The sequence below is a fragment of the Nerophis lumbriciformis genome, linkage group LG15, assembly GCF_033978685.3.
Source record: "Nerophis lumbriciformis linkage group LG15, RoL_Nlum_v2.1, whole genome shotgun sequence".
NCBI lineage: Eukaryota > Metazoa > Chordata > Actinopteri > Syngnathiformes > Syngnathidae > Nerophis > Nerophis lumbriciformis.
In genome coordinates, this window is record NC_084562.2 from 45,311,397 (window position 1) to 45,327,843 (window position 16,447).

Sequence of the window (16,447 nt, forward strand, 5' to 3'; positions counted from 1 at the left end):
ATATAAAGTTAAAGTTAAGTTAAAGTACCAATGATTGTCACACACACACTAGGTGTGGCGAGATTATTATTAATTAATTAAGTTAGGTTTTTTTTTTACACAATTTAACAGTATAGCTGTCATACTATATATGAAAGTTATATAAACATAATTCCAAAACCAAATATGCAATCCGTCTAAAAATGCCTGTAATATTGAATATATGTGAGTTTTATCAGAATCAGGTATTTTGGTAAGGTTTACGAATACAAAAATTAGGTTTTACTCATAGCATGATAAAAACATAACGCCTAAACCAAACATGCTATATAGCTAATAATGCCTAGATAAATGTATCTTTGTGAGTTTTACTAGAAAAAAATATTTTGTAAGGTTTGTAAAGACAAAAGTTTTTTTTTTTTTTACTCAATATGATGGTATAACTGTCAAACTAAATATAAAAGTAATATAAACATCATTCCAAAACCAAACTCCTAAACCAAACTTGCAATCCGTCTTAAACTGCCTGTAATATTGAATCTATATGAGTTTTACCAGAATCAGGTATTTTGGTAAGGTTTACAAATACAAAACTTGGGTTTTACTCATAATGACAGTATAACTGCATTATTTGATATGACAGTTATTTAAACATAACTCCTGAACCAAACATGATAAATAGCTAATAATGCCTGGAAAAATGTATATAAACATAACTCCAAATCCAAACATGCATTATGTCTAAAAATGCCTGTAATATTGTATCTATATGAGTTTTACCAGAATCAGGAATTTTGGTAAGGTTTAAAAATACACAAATTAGGTTTTACTCATAATGACAGTATAACTGCCACCCTCAATATGACGGTTATGTTAACATAACTCCTAAACCACACATGCAAAATGGTTAATAATGCCTGGAGAAATTTATCTTTGTGAGTTTTACTGGGGAAAAAAAAATATTTTGTAAGGTTTGTAAAGACACAAGTTAGTTCTTTTTTACTTAATATGACAATATAAATGTCATACTAAATATTAAAGTTATATAAACATAACTCCAAAACCAAACATGCAATCCGTCTAAAAATGCCTGTGATTTTGAATCTATGTGAGTTTTATGAGAATCAGGCATTTTGGTAAGGTTTACAAATACAAAAATTAGGTTCTACTCATAATGACAGTATACTGTCACATTCAATCTGACAGTTATTTAAACATAACTTCCTAACCACACATGCAAAAATGCTAATAATGCCTAAAACAATGCATCCTTGTGAGTTTTACTCGAACATATGCTTTTTTAAGGCTTGCAATTACAAAAAGTAGTTGTTTACTCAATATGACAGCAATGTTCTTAAAATCCTCTAATAATGCGGAAAAAGCAATACAAATGTTTTTCAACATAATTCCTAAACCAAACGCAAAATTTTTAATAAAGCCTGTAGACATGTGTCTTTGTTAGTTTTAATAGGAAAAATATATTTTGTAAGGTTTGCAAAGTTGCAAGTTAGTTTTTTTAATTCAATATGACTATAACTTTCATACTAAATATGAAAGTTACATAATTCCAAAACTAAACATGCATTATGTTAAAAAATGCCTACAATTCTGTATCTATGTGAGTTTTACCAGAATCAGGTAATTTGGTAAGGTTCACAAATACAAAAATTAGGTTTTACCCATAATGACAGTATAACTTCTCTAATCAATTTGACATTTATTTAAACATAACTTCCTAATCACACCTGCAAAAAGGCTAATAAAGCCTAAAACAATGCATCCTTGTGAGTTTTACCTGAAACATATGCTTTTTTAAGGCTTGCAATTACAAAAAGTAGTTTTTTTGCTCAATATGACAGTGATGTTTTTAAAATCCTGATATAATGCGAAAAAAGCAATAAAAGAGTTTTTCAACATAATTCCTAAACCAAACATGCATTATGTCTTAAAATGCCTATACTATTGTATCCAAGTGAGTTTTAGTAGAATCATTTGTTTTTGTAAGGTTTGCAAATACAACATTTTGGTTTTACTCACTATGACAGTATACTGTCACATTCAATCTGACTATTATTTAAACATAAATTCTAAACCACAGATGCAAAATGGCCAATAATGCCTGGAGAAATGTATTTTTGTGAGTTTTACTGGAAAAAAAAACATTTTGTAAGGTTTGTTTGGACAAAAGTTTTTTTTTTTTACTCAATATGATGGTATAACTATCTTACTAAATTTGAAAGTTATATATAGGGACGGCGTGGCGTAGTGGAAGAATGGCCGTGCGCGACCCGAGGGTCCCTGGTTCAATCCCCACCTAGTACCAATCTCGTCATGTCCGTTGTGTCCCGAGCAAGACACTTCACCCTTGCTCATGATGGGTGCTGGTTAGCGCCTTGCATGGCAGCTCCCTCCATCAGTATGTGGATGTGTGTGTGAATGGGTAAATGTGGTAGTAGTGAGTACCTTGAAGGTAGAAAAGCGCTATACAAGTACAACCCATTTATCATTTATCATTTATATAAACATAACTTCAAAACCAAACATGCAATCCGTCTAAAAATGCCTGTAATATTGAATCTATGTGAGTTTTACCATATTCAGGTATTTTGGTAAGGTTTACAAATACAAAAATTAGGTTTTACTCAGAATGACTGCCACGTTCAAAATGACAGTTATTTAAACATAACTCCTAAAACAAAAATGCTAAATGGATAATAATGACTGGAGAAATGCATCTTTGTGAGTTTTACTGAAAAAAAAATAAAAAAATTGTAAGGTTTGTAAAGACACGTTAGTTTTTTTTTACTCTCCAGCGCCCCCCGCGACCCCAAAGGGAATAAGCGGTAGAAAAATGGATGGATGGATGACAGTATAACTGTCATACTAAATGTACAATGTATATAAAAAAAACTCCAAAACCAAACATGCATTGTGTCTAAAAATTCCTGCAACATTGCATCCATGTGAGTTTTACTAGAATCAGTTGTTTTTTTAAGGTTTGCAAATACAAAATATTGGTTTTACTCACTATGACAGTATGATGTCACATTCAAACTGACAGTTATTTAAACATAACTCCTAAACCACACATACAAAATGACTGATAATGCCTGGAGAAATGTATCTTTGTGAGTTTTACTGAAAAAAACATATATATTTTGTAAGGTTTGTAAAGACACAAGTAAGTTTTTTTTACTCAATATGACAGTATAACTGTCATACTAAATATGAAAGTTATTTAAACATAACTCCAAAACCAAAAATGCATTATGTCTAAAAATGTCTGTAATATTGTATCTATGTGAGTTTTACTACAATCAGGTATTTTGGTGAGGTTTACAAATACAAAAATAAGGTTTTACTCATAATGACAGTATAACTGCCACACTCAATATGGCAGTTTTTTAAATATAACTACTAAACCACACATGCAAAATGGCTAATAATGCTTGAAAAAATGTGTATTTGTGAGTTTTACTGGAAAAAAAAAAAAAGTAAGGTTTGTAAAGACACAAGTTATTTTTTTTACTCAATATGACATTTTAACTGTCATACTAAATGTAAAAGTTATATAAACATAACTCCAAAATAAAACATGCATTATATCTAAAAATGCCTGTAATTGTGTATCCATGTGAGTTTTACTAGAATCAGTTGTTTTTGTAAGGTTTGCAAATACAAAATATTGGTTTTACTCACTATGACAATATACTGCTGTCATATTGAGTAAAAAACAAAACAAACTTGTGTTATAACAAACCTTACAAAATATTTTTTTCCAGAAAAATTAACAGAGATACATTTCTCCAGGCATTATTAGTCATTTTGACTGTGTGGTTTAGAAGTTATGTTTAAATAACTGTCAGATTGAATGTGACAGTTTACTGTCATAGTGAGTAAAACCAATTTTTTGTATTTGTAAAACTTACAAAAAAAACTGATTCTAATAAAACTCACATGGATACATAATTTCAGGCATTTTTAGACAAAATGCATGTCTGGTTTTGGAGTTATGTTTATATAACTTTTCCATTTAGTATGACAGTTATACTGTCTTTTTGAGTAAAAAAAAACTAACTTGTGTCTTTACAAACCTTACAATTTTTATTTTTTTCCCCAGTAAAACTCACAAAGATACATTTCTCCAGGCATTATTAGCCATTTAGCATGTTTTGTTTAGGAGTTATGTTTAGAAAAACTGTCATTTCGAATGTGGCAGTTATCCGTCATTATGAGTAAAACCTAATTTTTTTATTTGTAATCCTTACCAAAATACGTGATTCTGGTAAAAATCACATATATTCAATATTACAGACATTTTTAGACAGATTGCAAGTTTGGTTTTGGAGTTATGTTTATATAACTTTCAAATTTAGTAAGACAGTTATACTATCATATTGAGTAAAAAAAAACTAACTTATGTCTATACAAACCTTAGAAAATATTTTTTTCCGGTAAAATTCATAAAAATACATTTCTCCAGGCATTATTATCCATTTTGCATCCGTGGTTTAGAATTTATGTTTAAATAACAGGCAGATTGAATGTGACAGTATACTGTCATAGTGAGTAAAACCTATTTTTTGTATTTGTAAACCTTACCAAAATTCCTGATTCTGGTAAAACTCACATAGATACAATATTACAGGAATTTTTAGACATAAAACATGTTTGGTTTTGCAGTTGTGTTTATATAACTTTCATATTTAGTATGACAGTTATGCCATCATATTGTGTAAAAAAAATCTAATTTGTGTCTTTACAAACCTTACAAAATATATTTTTTCCATTAAAATTCACAAAGATACATTTTTCCAGGCATTATTAGTCATTTTGTATTTGTTTTTTAGGAGTTATGTTTAAAAAACTGTCATAATGAGTGTGGCAGTTATACTGTCATTATGAGTAAAACCTAATTTTTGTATTTGTAAACCTTACCAAAATACCTGATTTTGGTAAAACTCACATAGATTCAATACTACAGGCATTTTTAGACGGATTGCAAATTTGGTTTTGGAGTTATGTGTATATAACTTTCATATTTAGTATGACAGTTATACTGTCAAATTGAGTAAAAAATAACAAACTTGTAATTTTACAAACATTACAAAATATTTTTGTCCAGTAAAATTCACAGAGATACATTTTTCCAGGCATTATTAGTCATTTTGCATGTTTGGTTTAGAAGTTATATTTAAATAGCTGTCAGATTGAATGTGACAGTACACTGTCATAGTGAGTAAAACCAATATTTTGTATTTGCAAAACTTACAAAAACAACTGATTCTAGTAAAACTCACATGGATACAATATTACAGGCATTTTTAGACATAATGCATGTTTGGTTTTGGAGTTATGTTTATACTACTTTTACATTTAGTATGACAGTTATACTGTCCATCCATCCATCCATTTTCTACCGCTTATTCCCTTCGGGGCCGCGGGGGGCGCTGGAGTCTATCCCAGTTACAATCGGGCGGAAGGCGGAGAAACACCCTGGAAAAGTCGCCACCTCATCATATTAAGTAAAAAAAAAAAAATTGTTTCTTTACAAACCTTACAAAATATGTTTTTCCAGTAATCTCACAAAGATACATTTCTCCAGGCATTATAGCCATTTCGCATGTGTGGTTTGGTAGTTATGTTTAAATAACTGTCAAATTGAATGTGACAGTATACTATCATGGTGAGTAAAACCAATATTTTGAAATTGCAAACCTTACTACAACAATTGATTTTAGTAAAACTCGCATGGATACAAAATTACAGTCATTTTTAAACATAATGCATGTTTGGTTTTGGAGTTATGTTTATATATTTTTTACATATAGTATTACAGTTATACTGTCATATTGAGTAAAAAAAACTAACTTGTGTCTTTATAAACCTTAAAAAAAAATGTTTTCCAGTAAAACTCACAAAGATACATTTCTCCAGGCATTATTAGCCATTAACCATGTTTGGTTTAGAGTTATGTTTAAATAACTGTCATATTGAGTGTGGCAGATATACTTTCATTATGAGTAAAACCTATTTTTTGTATTTGTAAAATTACCAAAATAACTGATTCTGATAAAACTAACATGGATAAAATATTACAGGATTTTTTTTAGACATAAAGCATGTTTCCATCATATTGAGTAAAAAAAACTAACTTGTGTCCATACAAACCTTACAAAATATTTTTTTTCCAGTAAAACTCACAAAAATACAATTCTCCAGTTATTATTAGCCATTTTGCATCTGTGGTTTAGAATTTGTGTTTAAATAACAGTCAGATTGAATGTAACAGTATATTGTCATAGTGAGTAAAACCTAATTTTTGTATTTGTAAACCTTAACAAAATACCTGATTCTAGTAAAACTCACATAGATTCAATATTACAGGTATATTTAGACGGATTGCATGTTTGTATTGGAGTTATGTTTATATAACTTTTACATTTATTATGACAGTTATACAAACATATTAAATAAAAAAAAAACTATTTTGTGTCTTATCAAACCTTACACATTTTTTTCTTCCTGTAAAATTCACAAAGATACATTTCTCCAGGCATTATTAGCCATTTTGCATGTGTGGTTTAGGAGTTATGTTAACATAACCGTCATATTGAGGGTGGCAGTTATACTGTCATTATGAGTAAAACCTAATTTTTGTATTTATAAACCTTACCAAAATTCCTGATTCTGGTAAAACTCACATAGATACAATATTACAGGCATTTTTAGACATAATGCATGTTTGGTTTTGGAGTTATGTTTATATATATTTTTGCAGGCATTATTAGCTATTTATCATGTTTGGTTTAGGAGTTCCATCCATCCATCCATTTTCTACCGCTTATTCCCTTTTGGGGTCGCGGGGGGCGCTGGTTATGTTTAAATAACTGTCATATCAAATAATGCAGTTATACTGTCATTATGAGTAAAACCCAAGTTTTGTATTTGTAAACCTTACCAAAATACCTGATTCTGGTAAAACTCATATAGATTAAATATTACAGGCAGTTTAAGACGGATTGCAAGTTTGGTTTAGGAGTTTGGTTTTGGAATGATGTTTATATTACTTTTATATTTAGTTTGACAGATATACCATCATATTGAGTAAAAAAAAAAAAAAATTGTGTTTACAAACCTTACAAAATATTTTTTTCTAGTAAAACTCACAAAGATACATTTCTCCAGGCATTATTAGCTATTTAGCATGTTTGGTTTAGGAGTTATGTTTAAATAACTGTCATATCAAATAATGCAGTTATACTGTCATTATGAGTAAAACCCAAGTTTTATAAATTTGTGTATATGTAAACCTTACCAAAATACCTGATTCTGGTAAAACTCACATAGATACAATATTACAGGCATTTTTAGACGTATTGCAAGTTTGGATTTGGAGTTATGTTTATTTAACTTTTGTATTTAGTATGCCAGTTATACTGTCATATTAAGTAAAAAACTAACTTGTGTGTTTACAAACCTTACAATTTTTTTTATTTTTTCCAGGAAAACTCACAAAGATACATTGCTCCAGGCATTATTAGCCATTTTGCATTTTTGGTTTAGGAGTTATGTTTAAATAACTGTCATATTGAGTGTGGCAGTTATACTGTCATTATGAGTAAAACCTAGATTTTGTATTTGTAAACCTTACCAAAATACCTGATTCTGGTAAAAATCACATAGATACAATATTACAGGCATTTTTAGACACAATGCATGTTTGGTTATACCATTATAATGAGTAAAAAATATAACTTGTGTCTTTATAAACCTTACTCTTTTTATTTTTCCCAGTAAAACATTTCTCCAGGTACAACTTTCATATTTAGTATGACAGTTATACCATTATAATGAGTAAAAAATATAACTTGTGTCTTTATAAACCTTACTCTTTTTATTTTTCCCAGTAAAACTCACAAAGATACATTTCTCCAGGTATAATTAGCCATTTATCATGTTTGGTTTAGGAGTTATGTTTAAATAACTGTCATATTGAGTGTGGCAGTTATACTGTCATTACGAGTGAAACCTATTTTTTGTACAACATCGATACAATATCACAGGAATTTTTAGACATAAAGCATGTTTGGTTTTGGAGTTATGTTCATATAACGTTCATATTTAGTATGAAAGTTATACCATCATAATGAGGGAAAAAAACCAAACTAATTTGTATCTTTACAAACCTTACAAAATATTGTTTTCCAGTAAAATTCACAAATATACCTTTCCTAAGCATTATTAGTCATTTTGCATTTGTGTTTTAGGAGTTATGTTTAAATAACTGTCATATTGAGTGTGGCAGTTATACTGTCACTATGAGTAAAACCTAATTTTTGTTTTTGTAAACCTTACCAAAATACCTGATTCTGATAAAACTCACGTATTGCATATTTGGTTTTGGAGTTGTGTTTATATAACTTTCATATATAGTATGACAGCTATACTGTAAAATTGTATACAAAAAACAACTAACTCGTGTCTTTACAAACCTTAAAAAATATTATTTCCAGTAAAATTCACAAAGATACATTCCTCAAGGCATTATTAGCCATATTGTCAGATTGATTGTGACAGTATACTGTCAATATGAGTAAAACTAATATTTTGTATTTGTAAACCTTACAAAAACAACTGATTCTAGTAAAACTCACATGAATACAAAATTATAGGCATTTTTAGACATAATGCATGTTTGGGGGCAGTCAATGTGACAGTTATACTGTCATTATGAGTAAAACCTAATTTTTTTATTTTTCAACCTTACCAAAATACCTGATTCTGGTAAAACTCACATAGATACAATATTACAGGCATTTTTAGACATAATGCATGTTTGGTTTTGGCGTTATGTTTATATAACTGTCATTTTGAATGTGGCAGTTATACTGTCATTATGAGTAAAACCTATTTTTTGTATTTGTAAACCTTACCAAAATACTTGATTCTGGTAAAACCCACATCGATATAATATTACAGGACTTTTTAGACACAAAGTATGTTTGATTTTGGAGTTATGTTTATATAACTTTTATATTTAGCATGACAGTTATACCATCATATTGAGTAATAAAACACTAATTTTGTATCTTTACAAACCTTACAAAATATTGTTTTCCAGTAAAATTCACAAATATACATTTCTCTAAGCATTATTAGTCATTTTGCATTTGTGTTTTAGGAGTTATGTTTAAATAACTGTCATATTGAGTGTGGCAGTTATACTATCACTATGAGTAAAACCTTATTTTTTATTTCTAAACCATACCAAAATACCTGATTCTGATAAAACTCACATATAATAAATATTACAGACATTTTTAGACGGATTGCATGTTTGGTTTTGGAGTTATGTTCATAAAACTTTCATATAAAGTATGACAGCTTTACTGTAAAATTAAGTTAAAAAAAAATTAACGTGTGTCTTTACAAACCTTACACAATTTTTGTTAAGTAAAATTCACAAAAATACATTCCTCCAGGCATTATTAGCCATTTTGTCAGATTGATTGTGACATTATACTCTCATTATGAGAAAAACTAATTAACCTTACAAAAACAACTGATTCTAGTAAAACTCACGTAGATACAAATTTATAGGAATTTTTAGACATAATGGTTTTGGAGTTATGTTTAAATAATTGTCATATTGAATGTGGCAGTATACTGTCATTATGAGTAAAACCTAATGTTTGTATTTGTCAACCTTACCAAAATACCTGATTCTGGTAAAACTCAAAAAGATACAATATTACAGGCATTTTTAGACAAAATGCATTTTGGTTTTGGAGTTATGTTTATAGACCTTTCATATTTAGTGTGACAGTTATACCATCATATTAAATAAAAAAAATAACTTGTGTCTTTATAAACCTTACACATTATTTTTTTCCAGTAAAACTCACAAAGATACCTTTCTCCAGGCATTATTAGTCATTTATCATGTTTGGTTTAGGAGTCATGTTTAAATAACTGTCATATCAAATGTTGCAGTTATACTGTCATTATGAGGGACGGCGTGGCGCAGTGGAAAATTGGCCGTGCGCGACCCGAGGGTCCCTGGTTCAATCCCCACCTAGTACCAACCTCGTCATGTCCGTTGTGTCCTGAGCAAGACACTTCACCCTTGCTCCTGATGGGTGCTGGTTAGCGCCTTGCATGGCAGCTCCCTCCATCAGTGTGTGAATGTGTGTGTGAATGGGTAAATGTGGAAGTAGTGTCAAAGCGCTTTGAGTACCTTGAAAGTAGAAAAGCGCTATACAAGTACAACACATTTATCATTTATTTATTTATGAGTAAAACCCAAGTTTTGTATTTGTAAAAACCTTACCAAAATACCTGATTCTGGCAAAACTCACATAGATTCAATATTACAGGCAGTTAAGCCAGACTGCAAGTTTGGTTTAGGATTTTGGTTTTGGAATTATGTTTATCTAACTTTCATTTTTAGTATGACAGTTATACCATCATATTGAGTAAAAAAAACAACTAACTTTTGTCTTTACAAACCTTACAAAATATTTTTTTTCTAGTAAAACTCACAAAGATACATTTCTCCAGGCACATTAGCCATTTAGCATATTTGGTTTAGGAGTTATGTTTAAATAACTGTTATTTTGAATATGGCAGTTATACTGTCATTACGAGCAAAACTCAATTTTTGTATTTGTAAACCTTACCAAAATAACTGATTCTGGTAAAACTCACATATATTCAATATTACAGGCATTTTTAGACGGATTGCAAGTTTGGTTTTGATGTTATATGAATTTATTTTTCATATTTAGTATGACAGTTATACTGTCATATTGAGTAAAAAAAAGCTAACTTGTGTCTTTACAAACCTTACAAACTATTTTTTTCCTGTAAAACTTACAAAGATACATTTCTCAATATGCCAGTAATGTTCTTAAAATCCTGAGAAAATCTAGAAATCTATCTGAGTTTTACAAGAATCAGTTAATTTGGTAAGGTGTACAATTACATAAATTAGGGGTTTACTCATAATGACAGATAACTGCTACATTCAATTTGACTGTTATTTAAACATAACTCACACATGCAAAATAGGTTAATAAAGCCTAAAACAATGCATCCTTGTGAGTTTTACTCGAAACATATGCTATTTTAAGGCTTGCAAACACAAAAAGTAGTTTTTTACTCATTTTGACAGTAATGTTCTTAAAATCCTGAGATAATGCGAAATAAGCAATACAAATGTTTTTCAACATAATTCCTACACCAAACATGCAACACGTCTAATCATGCCTGAAGACATGTATCTTTCTTAGTTTTAGTAGAAAAATTATCTTTTGTAAGTTTTGCAAAGAAGTTGTGGTGAAGAAGGAGCTGAGCCGGAAGGCAAAGCTCTCGATTTACCGGTCGATCTACGTTCCCTTCCTCACCTATGGTCATGAGCTTTGGGTCATGACCGAAAGGACAAGATCACGTGTACAAGCGGCCGAAATGAGTTTCTTCCGCCGAGTGGCGGGGCTCTCCCTTAGAGATAGTGTGAGAAGCTTTGTCATTCGGGGGGAGCTCAAAGTAAAGCCGCTGCTCCTCCACATCGAGAGGAGCCAGATGAGGTGGTTCGGGCATCTGGTCAGGATGCCACCCGAACGCCTCCCTAGGAAGGTGTTTCGGGCACGTCCGACCGGTAGGAGGCCACGGGGAAGACCCAGGACACGCTGGGAAGACTATCTCTCCCTTTAGTTTTTTTTCATAATGACAGTGCTACATTCAATTTGACTGTTATTTAAACATAACTTCCTAATCACACATGCAAATAGGTTAATAAAGCCTAAAACAATGCATCCTTGTGAGTTTTACTCGAAACATTTGCTATTTTAAGGCTTGCAAACACAAAAAGAAGTATTTTACTCATTAATTACTCAGTAATGTTCTTAAAATCCTGAGATAATGCGAAATAAGCAATAAAACTGTTTTTCAATATATTTCCTACACCAAACTTGCAACATGTCTAATAATGCGTGAAGATATGTATCTTTGTTAGTTTTACTAGAAAAATTATCTTTTGTAAGTTTTGCAAAGAGCCAAGTTAGTTTTTTAATTCAATATGACAGTATAACTGTCATACCAAATATGAAAGTGATATAAACAAAACTCCAAAACTAAACATGCATTATGTCTAAAAATGCCTAAAATATTGTATCTATGTGAGTTTTACAAGAATCAGTAAATTTGGTAAGGTGTACAATTACATAAATTAGGGGTTTACTCATAATGACAGTTAACTGCTACATTCAAATTTACAGTTATTTAAACATAACTTCTAACCACACATGCAAAATAGGCTAATAAAGCCTAAAACAATGCATCCATGTGAGTTTTACTCGAAACATATGCTATTTTAAGGCTTGCAAACACAAAAAGTAGTTTTTTTTACTCATTATGACAGTAATGTTCTTAAAATCCTGAGATAATGCGAAATAAGCAATAAAAATGTTTTTCAATATAATTCCTACATCAAACATGCAACATGTCTAATATTGCCTGAAGACATGTATCTTTGTTAGTTTTACTAGAAAAATTATTTTTTGTAAGTTTTGCAAAGAGGCAAGTTAGTTTTTTTAATTCAATATGACAGTATAACTGTCATACCAAATATGAAAGTTATATAAACATAACCACAAAACTAAACATGCATTATGTCTAAAAATGCCTAAAATATTGTATCTATGTGAGTTTTACAAGAATCAGTAAATTTGGTAAGGTGTACAATTACATAAATTAGGGGTTTACTCATAATGACAGATAACTGCTACATTCAAATTTACAGTTATTTAAACATAACTTCTAACCACACATGCAAAATAGGCTAATAAAGCCTAAAACAATGCATCCATGTGAGTTTTACTCGAAACATATGCAATTTTAAGGCTTGCAAACACAAAAATAAGTATTTTACTCATTAATTACTCAGTAATGTTCTTAAAATCCTGAGATATGCGAAATAGGCAATAAAAATGTTTTTCAATATATTTCCTACACCACACATGCAACATGTCTAATAATGCGTGAAGATATGTATCTCTGTTAGTTTTACTAGAAAAATTATCTTTTGTAAGTTTTGCAAAGAGGCAAGTTAGTTTTTTAAATTCAATATGACATTATAACTGTCATACCCAATATGAAATATATATAAACATAACTCCAAAATTGAACATGCATTATGTCTAAAAATGCCTAAAATATTGTATCTATGTGAGTTTCACCAGAATCAGGTAATTTGGTAAGGTTTTCAAATACAAACATTAGGGGTTTACTCATAATGACAGCTAACTGCTACATTCAATTTGACTGTTATTTAAACGTAACTCCCTAACCACACATGCAAAATAGGTTAATAAAGCCTAAAACAATACATCCTTGTGAGTTTTACTTAAAACAAATGAAATTTTAAGGCTTGCAAACACAAAAAGAAGTATTTTACTCATTATGACAGTAATGTTCTTAAAATCCTGAGATAATGCGAAATAAGCAATAAAAATGTTTCTCAACATATTTCCTACACCAAACATGCAACATGTCTAATAATGCGTGAAGATATGTATCTCTGTTAGTTTTACTAGAAAAATTATCTTTTGAAATTTTTGCAAAGAGGCAAGTTAGTTTTTTTAATTCAATATGACATTATAACTGTCATACCCAATATGAAATATATATAAACATAACTCCAAAATTTAAGATGCATTATGTCTAAAAATGCCTAAAATATCGTATCTATGTGAGTTTCACCAGAATCAGGTAATTTGGTAAGGTTTACAAATACAAACATTAAGGGTTTACTCATAATGACAGTTAAGTGCTACATTCAATTTGACTGTTATTTAAACGTAACTCCCTAACCACACATGCAAAATAGGTTAATAAAGCCTAAAACAATGCATCCTTGTGAGTTTTACTTAAAACAAAAGAAATTTTAAGGCTTGCAAACACAAAAAGTAGTTTTTTTTACTCATTATGACAGTAATGTTCTTAAAATCCTGAGATAATGCGATATAAGCAATAAAAATGTTTTTCAATATATTTCCTACACCAAACATGCAACATGTCTAATAATGCGTGAAGATATGTATCTCTATTAGTTTTACTAGAAAATGTATCTTTTGTAAGTTTTGCAAAGAGGCAAGTTAGTTTTTTAAATTCAATTTGACATTATAACTGTCATACCCAATATGAAATATATATAAACATAACTCCAAAATTGAACAAGCATTAGGTTTAAAAATGCCTAAAATATCGTATCTAAGTGAGTTTCACCAGAATCAGGTAATTTGGTAAGGTTTACAAATACAAACATTAGGGGTTTACTCATAATGACAGTTAACTGCTACATTAAATTTGACTGTTATTTAAACGTAACTCCCTAACCACACATGCAAAATAGGTTAATAAAGCCTAAAACAATGCATCCTTGTGAGTTTTACTTAAAACAAATGAAATTTTAAGGCTTGCAAACACAAAAAGAAGTATTTTACTCTTTATGACAGTAATGTTCTTAAAATCCTGAGATAATGCGAAATAAGCAATAAAAATGTTTCTCAACATATTTCCTACACCAAATATGCAACATGTCTAATAATGCGTGAAAATATGTATCTCTGTTAGTTTTACTAAAAAATATATCTTTTGAAAGTTTTGCAAAGAGGCAAGTTAGTTTTTTTAATTCAATATGACAGTATAACTGTCATACCAAATATGAAAGTGATATAAACAAAACTCCAAAACTAAACATGCATTATGTCTAAAAATGCCTAAAATATTGTATCTATGTGAGTTTTACAAGAATCAGTAAATTTGGTAAGGTGTACAATTACATAAATTGGGGGTTTACTCATAATGACAGATAACTGCTACATTCAATTTGACAGTTATTTAAACATAACTTCTAACCACACATGCAAAATAGGCTAATAAAGCCTAAAACAATGCATCCATGTGAGTTTTACTCCAAACATATGCTATTTTAAGGCTTGCAAACACAAAAAGAAGTATTTTACTCATTATGACAGTAATGTTCTTAAAATCCTGATATAATGCGAAATAAGCAATAAAAATGTTTCTCAATATATTTCCTACACCAAACATGCAACATGTCTAATAATGCGTGAAGATATGTATCTCTGTTAGTTTTACTAGAAAAATTATCTTTTGAAAGTTTTGCTAAGAGGCAAGTTAGTTTTTTTAATTCAATATGACAGTATAACTGTCATACCAAATATGAAATATATATAAACATAACTCCAAAATTGAAGAAGCATTATGTTTAAAAATGCCTAAAATATTGTATCTATGTGAGTTTTACAAGAATCAGTAAATTTGGTAAGGAGTACAATTACATAAATTAGGGGTTTACTCATAATGACAGATAACTGCTACATTCAATTTGACAGTTATTTAAACATAACTTCTAACCACACATGCAAAATAGGCTAATAAAGCCTAAAACAATGCATCCATGTGAGTTTTACTCCAAACATGTGCTATTTTAAGGCTTGCAAACACAAAAAGAAGTTTTTTACTCATTATGACAGTAATGTTCTTAAAATCCTGATATAATGCGAAATAAGCAATAAAAATGTTTCTCAATATATTTCCTACACCAAACATGCAACATGTCTAATAATGCGTGAAGATATGTATCTCTGTTAGTTTTACTAGAAAAAATATCTTTTGAAAGTTTTGCAAAGAGGCAAGTTAGTTTTTTTAATTCAATATGACATTATAACTGTCATACCCAATATGAAATATATATAAACATAACTCCAAAATTTAAGATGCATTATGTCTAAAAATGCCTCAAATATCGTATCTATGTGAGTTTCACCAGAATCAGGTAATTTGGTAAGGTTTACAAATACAAACATTAGGGGTTTACTCATAATGACAGTTAACTGCTACATTCAATTTGACTGTTATTTAAACGTAACTCCCTAACCACACATGCAAATTAGGTTAATAAAGCCTAAAACAATGCATCCTTGTGAGTTTTACTTAAAACAAATGAAATTTTAAGGCTTGCAAACACAAAAAGAAGTATTTTACTCATTATGACAGTAATGTTCTAAAAATCCTGGGATAATGCGAAATAAGCAATAAAAATGTTTCTCAACATATTTCCTACACCAAACATGCAACATGTCTAATAATGCGTGAAGATATGTATCTCTGTTAGTTTTACTAGAAAAAATATCTTTTGAAAGTTTTGCAAAGAGGCAAGTTAGTTTTTTTAATTCAATATGACAGTATAACTGTCATACCAAATATGAAAGTTATATAAACATAACCACAAAACTAAACATGCATTATGTCTAAAAATGCCTAAAATATTGTATCTATGTGAGTTTTACAAGAATCAGTAAATTTGGTAAGGTGTACAATTACATAAATTAGGGGTTTACTCATAATGACAGATAACTGCTACATTCAAATTTACAGTTAT